This window comes from Odocoileus virginianus, chromosome 1 (genome assembly GCF_023699985.2).
Source record: "Odocoileus virginianus isolate 20LAN1187 ecotype Illinois chromosome 1, Ovbor_1.2, whole genome shotgun sequence".
In the NCBI taxonomy this organism is placed as follows: Eukaryota; Metazoa; Chordata; class Mammalia; order Artiodactyla; family Cervidae; genus Odocoileus; species Odocoileus virginianus.
In genome coordinates, this window is record NC_069674.1 from 73,828,933 (window position 1) to 73,842,091 (window position 13,159).

Genomic DNA, 13,159 nt, shown 5'->3' on the forward strand with positions numbered 1-13,159 from the left:
GTCTAGCACTGGGACCCAAGGGTGCAAGGGCAATGGGGATGTGACATCAGACCAAATCACAAAGCAGGATGAGAATGTAGTAGTCATTGCTTCTAATTTGCTATTTATGTATTAATTTCATTTTGATTTTCTGTTGGAATATAGTTGATCAACAACGTTCTGTTTGTTTTAGGTATACAGCAACATGATTCACTGATACATATACACCTATCTATTTCTGGTGGGTTTTTACAAGTAGAGGATATTGCAGTGTTGAGTGGACACAAGAGAAGACTCTACACATGGACAACACCAGCTGGTCAATACTGAAATCAGGTTAATTATATTTGCAGCCAAAGATAGAGAAGCTCTATACAATCAGCAAAAATATGAATGGGAGCTGACTGTGGCTCAGATCATGAACTCCTTATTGCCAAATTCAGACTTAAATTGAAGAAACAAGGGAAAACCACTAGACCATTCAGGTATGAACTAAGTCAAACCCTTTATGATTATAAGTGGAAGTGACAAACAGAGTCAAGGAATTTGATCTTATAGACAGAATGTGTAAAGAACTATGGACGGAGGTTCGTGATATTGTACAGGAGGCAGTGATCAAGACCATCCCCAAGAAAAAGAAATTCAAAAAGGCAAAATGATTGTCTGAGGAGGCCTTACAAATAGCTGAGAAAAGAAGAGAAGCAAAAGGCAAAGGAGAAAAGAAAGATATACCCATTTGAATGCAGAGTTCCAAAGAATAGCAAGGAGAGATAAGAAAGCCTTCCTCAGTTATCGGTGCACAGAAATAGAGGAAAACAATAAATGGGAAATACTAAAGATCTCTTCAAGAAAATTAGCGATACCAAGGAAACATTTCATGCAAAGATGGGCACAATAAAGGACAGGAATGGTGTGGACCTAACAGAAGCAGAAGATATTCTGAAAGATATGGAAATACCAGAGCACTTGACCTGCCTCCTGAGAAATCTGTGTGCAGGTCAAGAAGAAACAGTTAGAACAGGACATGGAACAACAGACTGGTTCCAAATAGGAAAGGGAGTACGTCAAGCCTGTATATTGTCACCCTGCTTATTTAACTTATATGCAGAGTACATCATGAGAAACGCTGAGCTGGATGAAGCACAAGCTGGAATCAAGATTGCCAGGAGGAATATCAATAACCTCAGATATGCAGATGACACCACCCTTATGGCAGAAAGTGAAGAGGAACTAAAGAGCCTCTTGATGAAAGTGAAAGAGGAGACTGAAAAAGCTAGCTTAAAACTCAACATTCAGAAAACTAAGATCATGGCATCTGGTCCCATCACTTCAAGGCAAATAAATGGGGAAACAATGGAAACAGTGACAGACTTTATTTTTGTGGGCTCCAAAATCACTGCAGATGGTGACTGCAGCCATGAAATTAAAGATGCTTACTCCTTGGAAGAAAAGCTGTGGCCAACCTAGACAGCATATTAAAAAGCAGAGACATTACTTTTCCAAAAAAGGTCCGTCTAATCAAAGTTATGGTTTTTCCAGTAGTCATGTATGAATGTGAGAGTTGGACTATAAGGAAAACTGAGTGCCAAAGAACTGATGCTTTTGAACTGTGGTGTTGGAGAAGACTCTAGAGAGTCCTTTGGACTGCAAGGAAATCCAACCAGTCAATCCTAAAGCAAATCAGTCCTGAATGCTCATTGGAAGGACTGATGCTGAAGCTGAAACTCCAATACTTTGGCCACCTGACATGAAGAACTGACTCATTAGAAAATACCCTGATGCTGGGAAAGATTGAAGACAGGAGGAGAAAGGGGGTACAGAGGATGAAATGGTTGGATGGCATCACCAAACCAAAGGACATGAATTTGAGCAAGCTCTGGGAGTTGGTGATGAACAGGGAAGCCTGGCGTGCTGCAGTCCATGGGGTCACAAAGAGTTAGACATGACTGAGCGCTGAACTGAACTGACAGTGTTGAGTAGACCTTCTCTAGACCAAGATTGCTAATTATGTTTTATATATATACACATGCAAAATATATATATATATATATATATATATATATATATATATAAATCCCAATGGATATATATCAATTATGTTTTATATGTTTATACATACACATATATGTATGTGTGTGTGTATCAATAGAAATCCCAAACTTCTATTTATCCCTCATTCTACCTTCCCCTGTTGTTAACCATTAGTTTAATTCTATGTCTTAGAGTGTCTTTCTGCTTTTATATTAGTTCATTGGTATCAATTTTGGGATTCCAGCAATAGGTGATAGCATATGCTGTTTACATTTTTCTTCTCACTAACTGCATTTACTTTGAGCCTCACTTCGACCCTGATTGTCACAGAAATTGGCATTATTCCTACTTTCTTTTAGCTGAATAGTATTTCAAAGTACATATGGAACACAACATCTTTCTCCAAAATACAGAGGATGAACATTTTTTTTTTTTTTTTGCTTTCATGTCTTGAGGATTGTAAACAGTGCTGCAATGAACATATGGGTGGATGTGTCTTTTCTATGTAGGATTTGCCCATATACACAGCAAAGTATAAGATTGCCCAATAATAGGGTAGATATGTTTGTAGATTTAAAGGACCCTTTCTTCTGTTTGTTATCGCTATCATTACCAATTTATATTTCCGCCAATTTCTGTATTCCACCAATATTTCTGCAATTCTTGTAGGGATTGTTTGTAGGTATTTTGAGGATGCCCCTTCTGTCTGCGGCAAAGTGAGACTGGTGGTGCTTTTGATTTGCATTTCCCTAATCTATATTAATATGGAGCATCCTTTCCTCTCCTTTTTCCCCTTTAAACAGTACAAGGAAAACTTACCACTGGAAACGGACATCTTGACACTTGCCCAGTATTAAATTTTATTTCCATTACCTATTTCAGGACACTGACTGGGGGCAGCTGTCTTTGACAGCCTCTTAATCCTCACTGACTCCCACAGGCCCCTGAAAGTGAAAATGTGAGTCTCTCAGTCTCGTCTGACTATATGCGACCCCACGGACCGTAGCCTGCCTGGTTCTGTCCAAGCGGATTCTCCCGGCAAGAAAACTGGAGTGGATAGGGCCAGTTTTTAAGTTGTTGTTCCAGAAAACGACCACAAGGCGGCAGCATTTCTACGCACACGCACACGTGCACGCACGCACACACCTGGCTTGTAAATTAGCAGATACACCCAAAGGCTGCTATTTCGATCCTTCATCTTCCTTCCTCTGCTGCCCAGAATAATTCCACTGCCCTCAAAACCGCTCAGTTGTGGATGCGGTCCTTGTTACTGCCAGGACTGGGAGGAAGCTGGCTGGAGGTGGGAACCCCACCGCTAGGAGACATGGAAACCGGGTAACTTTTCAAAGCGCCTCTAGTCCAGAAAGTCGAGCAATTTTGGAGTGCACTAATCTTGGTTTAGGTGAAGCTGGGCCCGCGTCGATTTGGATATTGTGGTTTCATCTCGAGGGGAGCAGGCAGTACAAGTCCAAGGAGGGGCTTCTTCACTCGCACATCCTTGCCAGCTTCGTGGCCCCATTACATCCAGCCTTAGGATCAAGGCTGCTCAGGCTCCATGGATGTGAAACCAGCCCAGCTCCCAGAGGCCTTAGCTGAATATTGCAACATTGCTTTTTCAGTTTTATTTTCTTCTTTTAATTTTGTTTGTTGATTTATTTTTGGTTCTGCTGCATCATATTGGAGAAGGAAATGGCAACCCGCTCCAGTATTATTGCCTGGAGAATCCCAGGGACAGAGGAGCCTGGTGGGCTGCCGTCTATGGGGTCGCACAGAGTCGGACACGACTGAAGCGACTTAGCAGCAGCAGCAGCATCTTCCTTGCCGTGCAGGTTATTCTCTCACTGCAGAGAGCAGGGGCTATTTTAGTGGCGGTGCCCAGGCTTCTCGTCGCAGGGGCTTCTCTTACTGTGGAGCACCGGCTCTAGGGTGCAGGGCTCAGATCCTCAGCAGGTTGGCTGAGTAGTTGTGTTTCAGACTCTAGAGCACAAGCTCTGTAGTGTGGTGCCCAGGCTTGGTTGCTCCTGGGCAGGTAGACGTATTTCAGATCAGGGATGGGAAAAGAGTCTCCTGCATTGACTTGAGGATTCTTTACCTCTGAGCCACCAGGGAAGCCCTTCTTTTTCAGGTTTTTTTTTCCATTTTTAAATTCATTTTTCCCCTTCAATTGAGGAGAAAGGATTTACAATATAGTGTTGCTTTTAGGTGTAGAACAGCCCGACTCAGTGATATATATGCATCTGTCTATTCTTTTCGAATTTTTTTTTCCAATAGAAGTTATTACAGACAGTTGAGTACAGTGCCATGCCCATACAGTAGGTGCATGTTTATTATCTAAGTGGTAGATATACATTGGTGTGTACAAGTCAGTCGGAAGCTTCTAAAATATCCCTCTTTTTGAGCTTTTTCTTTTGGTAACTTTAAGTTTGACTTCTATGACTGACTGTGAGTCTGTTTCAGAAGTTATTTCATTCCTATTGATGTTCAATATCCTATTGGTATCACCTATAAGTGATATCATATATTCATTGTCTTTCTCCATCCAGCTGAATTACTTTTTATGATCATGTTTTGGTGCATCCATGTTGAAGCAACTTGCAGCATTTCCTCATTTTCTTAGCTGAGTAATATTCCATTGTACACGTGGAACTCAATTCTCCATTCCACACTGGATGGATATTTTAGTTGCTTCCATATATTGCATGTTCTAAATAGTGCTGCATTGAACATGGGGCTGGATGTGTCTTTTTGAGGTATGGTTTTCTCCAGATATACAGCCAGGTGTGTGATTCCTCAATCATAGAGTAGTTCTAGGAATACTTTCACAAGGACCCTATTTTTTTTATCTTCATTGTGATCATGACCAACTTACACTTCCATTGACAGTGCAGGAGACTTGTTTTCTCTCCACTCTCTCCTGCAGGGAGTGTTTTTAGACTTTTGAGAATGTCCCTACAAACTGATTCAAGGTCAGTCTCATGGTACTTTTGATTTGCTTTTCCCTAAGCCTCACTAGTAAGGAGCATCATTCCTCTTTTTCTTTTTCACTTAAAACAGCGCCACAAAAATTTACCACATGAAATAACCCTTTTGTGGTCAACTGCCTGCAATGCTAGAGACCTGGGTTTGATTCCTGGGTTGGGAAGATCCTCTGGAGAAGGGAATGGTACTCACTCCAGTATTCTTGCCTGGAGAATCCCGTGGGCAAAAGAGACTGGTGGGCTATAGTCCATTGGGTCATAAAGAGTCAGACATGACTGAGTGACTAACACTTTCACTTCGTTTTCTTTTATTCCCGTCCATGTAAACTCACTGATTCCTGAAATGTCCATGTTCACTCTTACCATCTCCTCCTTGACCACATCTTTTTTACCTTGATTCATGGACCTAACATTCCAGGTTCCTATGCAGTATTATTCTCTACAAAATCGGGCTTTACATTCACCTCCAGACACATCCACAACTGAGTGTCCCTTCCACTTTGGCTCTGCCTCTTCATTCTTTCTGGAGCTATTTCTCCACTCTTCCTCAGTAGCATATTGGATAATGAACAGCACATGAACCAAGAACTCCAGATGTATAAGCTGGATTTAGACGAGAGAGAGGAACCAGAGATCAAGTTGCCAACATCTGCTGGATCATTGAAAAAGCAAGAGAGTTCCAGAAAAACATCTATTTCTGCTTTATTGACTATGCCAAAGCCTTTGACTGTGTGGATCAAAATAAACTGTGGAAAATTCTGAAAGAGATGGGAATACCAGACCACCTGCCCTGCCTCTTGAGAAACCTATATGCAGGTCAGGAAGCAACAGTTAGAACTGGACATGGAACAACAGACTAGTTCCAAATAGGAAAAGCAGTACATCAAGGCTGTATACTGTCACCCTGCTTATTTAACTTATATGCAGAGTACATCATGAGAAATGCTGAGCTGGAAGAAGCACAAGTTGGAATCAAGATTGCTGGGAGAAATATCAGTAACCTCAGATATGCAGATGACACCACCCTTATGGCAGAAAGTGAAGAGGAACGAGAAAGCCTCTTGCTGAAAGTGAAAGAGGAGAGTGAAAAAGTTGGCTTAAAGCTCAACATTCAGAAAACTAAGATCATGGCATCCGGTCCCATCACTTCATGGGAAATAGATGGGGAAACAATGGAAACAGTGACAGACTTAAATTTTGGGGGCTCCAAAATCACTACAGATGGTGATTGCAGCCATGAAATTAAAAGACACTTACTCCTTGGAAGGAAAGTTATGACCAACCTAGACAGCATATTAAAAAGCAGAGACATTACTTTGCCAACAAAGGTCTGTCCAGTCAAGGCTATGGTTTTTCCAGTGGCCGTGTATGGTTGTGAGAGATGGACTGTGAAGAAACCTGAGTGCCGAAAAATTGATGCTTTTGAATTGTGGTGTTGGAGAAGTCTCTTGAGAGTCCCTTGGACTGCAAGGAGATCCAAGCAGTCCATCCTAAAGGAGATCAGTGCTGGGTGTTCATTGGAAGGACTGATGCTGAAGCTGAAATTCCAATCCTTTGGCCACCTCATGGGAAGAGTTGACTCATTGGAAAAGACCGTGATGCTGGGAGGGATTGGAGGCAGGAGGAGAAGGGGACGACAGAGGATGAGATGGCTGGATGGCATCACTAACTCGATGTACATGAGTTTGAGTAAACTCCGGGAGTTGGTGATGGACAGGGAGGCCTGGTGTGCTGTGATTCATGGGGTCGCAAAGAGTCAGACTCGACTGAGCAACTGAACTGAACTGAACTGAAAGAGTACATCAAGAAAAATGCCAGGCTGGATGAATCACAAGCTGAAATCAAGATAACTGGGAGAAATATCAATAACCTCATATATACAGATGATACCTAATGGTAGAAAGTGAAGAGGAACTAACTAGACTCTTGAGGAGGGTGAATGAGGAAAATGTAAAAAGCTGGCTTAATCTCAATGTTTAAAAAACTAAAGTCATGGCATCTAGTCCCATCATTTCATGGCAATGGAAGGGAAAAGTGGAAACAGTGACAGATTTTAGTTTCTTGGGCTCCAAAATCACATCAGTCAGTGACTGTCACCATGAAATTAAAAGATGCTTGCTCCTTGGAAGAAAAGCTATGACAAACCTAGACAGCATTTTAAAAAGCAGAGATATCACTTTGACAACAAAGTTCCTAAAGTCAGAGCTATATTTTTTCCAGTAGTCATGTGCAGATGTGAGAGTTGAACTATAAAGGAGGCTGAGTGCTGAAGAACTGAAGTTTTCAAGCTGTGGTGTTGGGGAAGATTCTTGAGAGTGCCTTGGACAGCAAGGAGATGGAACCAGTCAATCCTAGAGGAAATCAACCCTGAATACTCACTGGGAGGATTGATGCTGAAACTGAAGGTGAAACTACAATAATTTGGTCATCTGATTTGAAGAGCCAACTCGTTTGAAAAATCCCTGATGCTGGGAAAGATTGAGGGCGGGAGAACAAGGGAGCAGCAGAGGGTGAGATGTTTGGATGGCGTCACTGACTCAGTGGACATGACTCTGAGCACCGACGGACGGGGAAGCCTCGCGTGCTGCAGTCCGTTGGGTTGCAAAGAGTCGGACATGACTTAGGGGCTGAACAACAATAAACAACCTACTTCGGAACATTGCCTGAGGGCAGCTGTCATTGACTGTCTCACAGGCCTCTTGACTCTGAAGGGCCCCTAAAGGCCAGGTTTGAAATTGTAGTTCTGGGAAATGGCCACAAGGTGGCAGCATTTCCCAATGCCCCACTCTGGTTACAGGGCCAGCAGGCGCCTTCCTGAAACTCCCGTGTCCTGCGTCGTGAATTAGAGCGGAAGGTGCCAGAAGACACACGCAAGGCCCGGTGTTTCCTTACTTCTCACTTCGTCTTCTTGCCCCAGAATAACCCCGACGCCCTTAAACAGCTCGGCTGTGGGTGCTGCTGTTTGTAGTGCAGGTTCTGCAAGAAAGCTGGGTGGAGGTGGGAACCCCACGGCCAGGAGATGAGGGGAACCGTGACTTTTCCAACCTCTCCGACCCTGGTTCAGTTGAGTTCAGTCGAGTCACTCAGTCGTGTCTGACTCTTTGCGAACCCATGAACCGCAGCACACCCAGGCCTCCCTGTCCATCACCAACTCCCAGAGTCCACCCAAACCCATGTCCATTGTGTCGGTGATGACATCCAACCATCTCATCCTCTGTCGTCCCCTTCTCCTCCTGTCCTCAATCTTTCCCAGCATCAGGGTCATTTCTAATGAGTCAGCTCTCTGCATCAGGTGGCCAAAGGATAGGAGTTTCAGCTTCAACATCAGTCCTTCCAGTGAACACCCAGGACTGATCTCCTTTAGGATGGACTGGTTGGATCTCCTTGCAGTCCAAGGGACTCTCAAGAGTCTTCTCCAACACTACAGTTCAAAAGCATCAATTCTTCTGCACTCAGCTTTCTTTATAGTCCAACTCTCACAATGATACATGACTACTGGAAAAACCATAGTCTTGATTAAATGGACCTTTGTTGACAAAGTAATGTCTCTGCTTTTTAATATGCTATCTAGGTTGGTCATAAATTTCCTTCCAAGGAGTAAGCGTCTTTTAATTTCATGGCTGCAATCACCATCTACAGTGATTTTGGAGCTCAAAAAAATAAAGTCAGCCATTGTTTCCATTGTTTCCCCATCTATTTGCCATGAAGTGATGGGACTGAATGCCATGATCTTAGTTTTCTGAATGTTGAGTTTTAAGCCAATTTTTTGACTCTCCTCTTTCACTTTTCATCAAGAGGCTCTTTAGTTCTTCACTTTCTGCCATAAGGGTGGTGTCATCTGCATATCTGAGGTTATTGATATTTCTCCCGGCAATCTTGGAGGTCAATTTGGCGGTGTGGGAAGTTTTGTTTGGCTGAAACTGGGCCTGTGTTGATCTGGATATTGTTGTAGTTTAATTTGAATGGACCAGGGAATACAGTTCCAAAGTGGGGCTCATTTAGATGGGTGCATCCATGCCAGCTTCCTTGGCCCCATTAGAGTCCAACTTTGGGACCAGGGCTGCTCAGGCTCCATCAGTGTGACATCACTCCAGCTCCCAGAGGCCTGAGGAGAATATTTGAAACATTTCTATTTCATTTTCTTCATTTAAAAATTTTTTTATGTCTTTATTTTTGGCTTTGTTGGGTCTTTGTTGCCACTCTGGCCTTCCTCCCTTTGCATAGAGCAGGTGTAGTCTTTATCTGGGGTGCCCCATTTCTCATTGCCGTGGCTTCTCTTATTGTGAAGTACAGGCTCTAGGGTCCAGGGACCTCAGTTTTGGGGGCTGGTGAGCTCTACATTGCAGCTCCACCCTCTCTAGCAATCACAAAATTGTTATGGCTTATAACTTCAGGGCATATGGGAACATTTTCTTTTGGGAGGACCCATGTCTCCTGCATTGGCAGGGGCATTCTTTACCACTGAGCTATGAAAGCCCACGTTTTCAGGGTGGTTTTTTTTTTTTTTTTTTTCTGTTCTTATTTCACTTTTTTTTTTTTCTTGAATTGAGGAAGAAAGGATTGACAGTATTGTGCTGGTTTGACAATACTATTGATATTCTATAAGGTGTACAGCAGCCTGATTCAGTGATACATGTGCACCTGGTTATTCTTTAGAATTTATTTCAGAGGTTATTATATAGCTTAGTACAGTTGAGTACCCTGCCCATACATTAGGTGCTTGCTGATGATCTGTGTGATACCCAAACATTGGTGTCTACGTGTCAGCCCAAAGCTTCTAAACTATACCTCCTTTTGAACTTTTTCCTTTGTTGTTCCTTTGTTTTTCCTTTTCCCAGCATAAGCTGGGTCCAAGACTCTGAATCTATCATTCCTATCGATGCTTAAATTCTACCAGTGAGTGATATCCTATGCACGTTGTCTTTGACTGACTGACTGACTTACTAAATGTGATCGTGTTTAGGTGTATGCATGCTTCAGCAACTGGCAGTATTTACTCACCTTTTTAGCTGAGTAATATTCCACTGTGGGGCTTCCCTGGTGGCTCAAATGATAAATAAGCTGCTTGAAACACAAGAGACTCACCGTCCATCCCTGGGTAGGGAAGATTCCATGGAAAGGAAATGGCTACCCACTCCAGTATTTTTTCCTGGAGAATCCCATGGACACAGAAGCCTGGCAGTGTGCTGTCCATGGGCTCCCAAAGAGTTGGACATGACTGAATGATTAACCACACACACACACAATATTCCATTATACATGTGCAACAACTTCTTTCTTCATTCCACGTTGGATGGATATTTTCCTTGCTTCCATATGTTGGGGGTTCTAAATGATGCTGTCTATGAAATTTTCCAGGCAAGAATACTGGAATGGGTTGCCATTCACTTCTCCAGGGGATCTTCCCTACCCAGGGATTGAACCCGGTCTCTGCATTGCAGGCAGATTCTTTACCATCTGAGCCCCCTGCCTGGTTCTAGGGTAGCTCTATTTGCACTGTTACAGGGGTCTTTTGTTGTTGTCGTCCTTCTGGTCTTTATCATGATCATTAATAATTTACACTTCCACGGACATTGCAGGAAACTTCTGTTTTCTCCCCATTCTCTCCCTCAGGGGTTGTTTGTAGACATTTTGAGGATGTCCCTTTTGACTGATGGGAGGTGAGTCTGGTGGTGCTTTTCATTTGCTTTTCCCTAATCATTACTAATATGCAGCATCTGCTCCTCTCCTATTTTCCTTTAAAAAAAAATGCAATGAAAATTTACCACGTGAAATGGAACTCTAATCATTGGCTCTGTTTTAAATTTGTTCTCCATTACCTATTTAGGGACATCGCTTGAGGGCAGCTTCATCGACAGCCTCCCAGGCCTCCTGACTCAGGGACCCCTAAAGGCCAGGTTTCTAGTTGTAGTTCTAGAAAACGGCCACGAGACGGCAGCATTTCTTCAAGCCCCTCTCTGCTTCCGTGGGACGCAGGGTTTGTGTTCTGTGACTTCTCGCTCCCTCTTTTTGCCCCAGATTAATCCCAATGTCCTCAAACAGCTCGGCTGCGGGTGCTGTTGCTTGTAGTGCCTGGACTGGGAGGAAGCTGGGGGGAGGTGGGAACCCCACCACCAGAAGACTGGGTGACTTTTCAGACCTCCGGTGTCCAGCAGTTCGGGGGTGCAGGAAGCTTGGATTCGATGGAGTTGAGACTAAGTCGATCTGGATATTGTGGCTTCATCTCGAGGGGATCAGGCAGTACAGGTGCAAAGGGGTTCATTCGCTGGGACACCCTCGCCAGCTTCCTTGTCCCCATTCCCATCCAGTCTTGGGACCAGAGCTGGTCAGTCTCCCTGGATATGACACCAGCCCAGCTCGCAGTGGTCTGAGGGGAATATCCGGAACATTTCTATTTGAGTTTTATTTTCTTCTGAAAATTTTGTTACTAATGTCTTTGTTTTCGGCTCTGCTGGTCCTTCACTGCTGCCTGAACTTTTCTCTAGTTGCAGAAACCAAGGGCTACTTTCTGGTTGCGGTGTTCAGGCTTCTCGTCATTGCGCTGGCTTCTCTCATGTGGACTGTGTACTCTAGGGTGGGGGGAGGTGCTCCAATAATTGAGTCTCATGAGTTAAGAGTTTCCGCTGGAGGGTTCTAGAGCACAGGCTCTTAGTTGTCACCCAACCGCTTAATTGCGCCTCTGCATGTTGGGTCATCCCAGATGAGGGAGGCAACCCATGTTTCCCTCATTGTCAGACTGATTCTTACCCCTGAGACACGGGGAAGCCCCTCATTTGCAGTATTTTGCCTTATTGAATTCAGTTCATTTTTTTACTTCCATTGATGAGGAAAAGATTTACAATATTGCCTGATTCATTGGTAACTGTGCACTTGTCTATTCTTTTCAAATTTTTTTCTGATAGATTTTATTAGACAGTTGAGTACAGTACCCTATCCATATAGTAGGTGTTTGCTGAATATCTCTGTGAGACATATACATCAGTGTCTACTTGTCAATTTGAAATTTCCAAAATATCCCAACGTTTGACCTTTTTCCTTTGGTAATTATGATCTTGATTTCTGTGACTGGGAATCTGTTTCAGAAGTTAACTCATTCCTATCAGTGTTGAAGATCCACTTATAAGGGATATCATATGCTCGTCTTTCTCTGTCCGACTGACTTACTAAGGATGATCATCTTTAGCTACATCCATGTGGCATCAGCTGGCAGTATTCCCTCATTTTATTTTTTACCTGAGTAATATTCCATTGTATGTGTATAACACTACTTCTGTCTCCATTCCACACTGAATGGATATTTTCATTGCTTCCATATGTTGTGTATTCTAAACAGTCCTGCATTGAACAACAGGCTGGATGTGTTTTTTTCAATGTCTGGTTTTCAAGAGAGACACAGTCAGGTGTGGGATTGCCTGATCATGGGGTAGCTCTATTTGGGACCCTTTCTTATGGTCTTTATCTTGATCCTTACCATTTTATACTTCCCCAACAGTACAGGGCTTCTTGGTGGCTCAGCTGGTAAAGAATCCCCTTGCAATGAGGGAGACTTGGGTTCGATCCCTGGGTTGGGAAGACCCCCTGGAAAAGGGAATGGCTACCCACTCCAGTATTCTGGCCTGGAGAATTCCATGGACTGTATAGTCCATGGGGTGGCAAAGAGTTGGACACAACTGAGTGACTTTCACTTCACTTTCACTTTTTTCCGACAGTGCAGGAAAGGTGTGTTTTCTCTGCAGTCTCTTCTGCAGGGGTTTTTTTTTGTAAATTCTTTGAGGATGTCCATTCAAACTGATCCAAGGTGGATACTGGTGATTTTCATTTGCTTTTCCCCAATCTTAATATGGAGCATCTGCTCCTCTCCTTTTTTCCTCTAAACAGAGTGACCAAAATTTACCATTTGAGATGGACCTCTAGTAGTCTGCTTTGTTTTAAATTTATTTTCCATTACCTGTTTGGGGACATTGCTTGAGGGCAACTTCGTTGACAGCCTCGCAGGCCTCTCGACTCCAGGGCCTCCAAGGGCCAGGTCTGAAGTCGTCCCAGGAAACGGCCACGAGGCGGCAGCATTTCCTCATGCCCCGCAGGGGATTACCCGGCCACAGGAGCCTCCCTGAAAGCCCTGCGGCTGGAGTTGTAACTCAGGGTGGAAAGCGCCCGGAGACACGCCGACG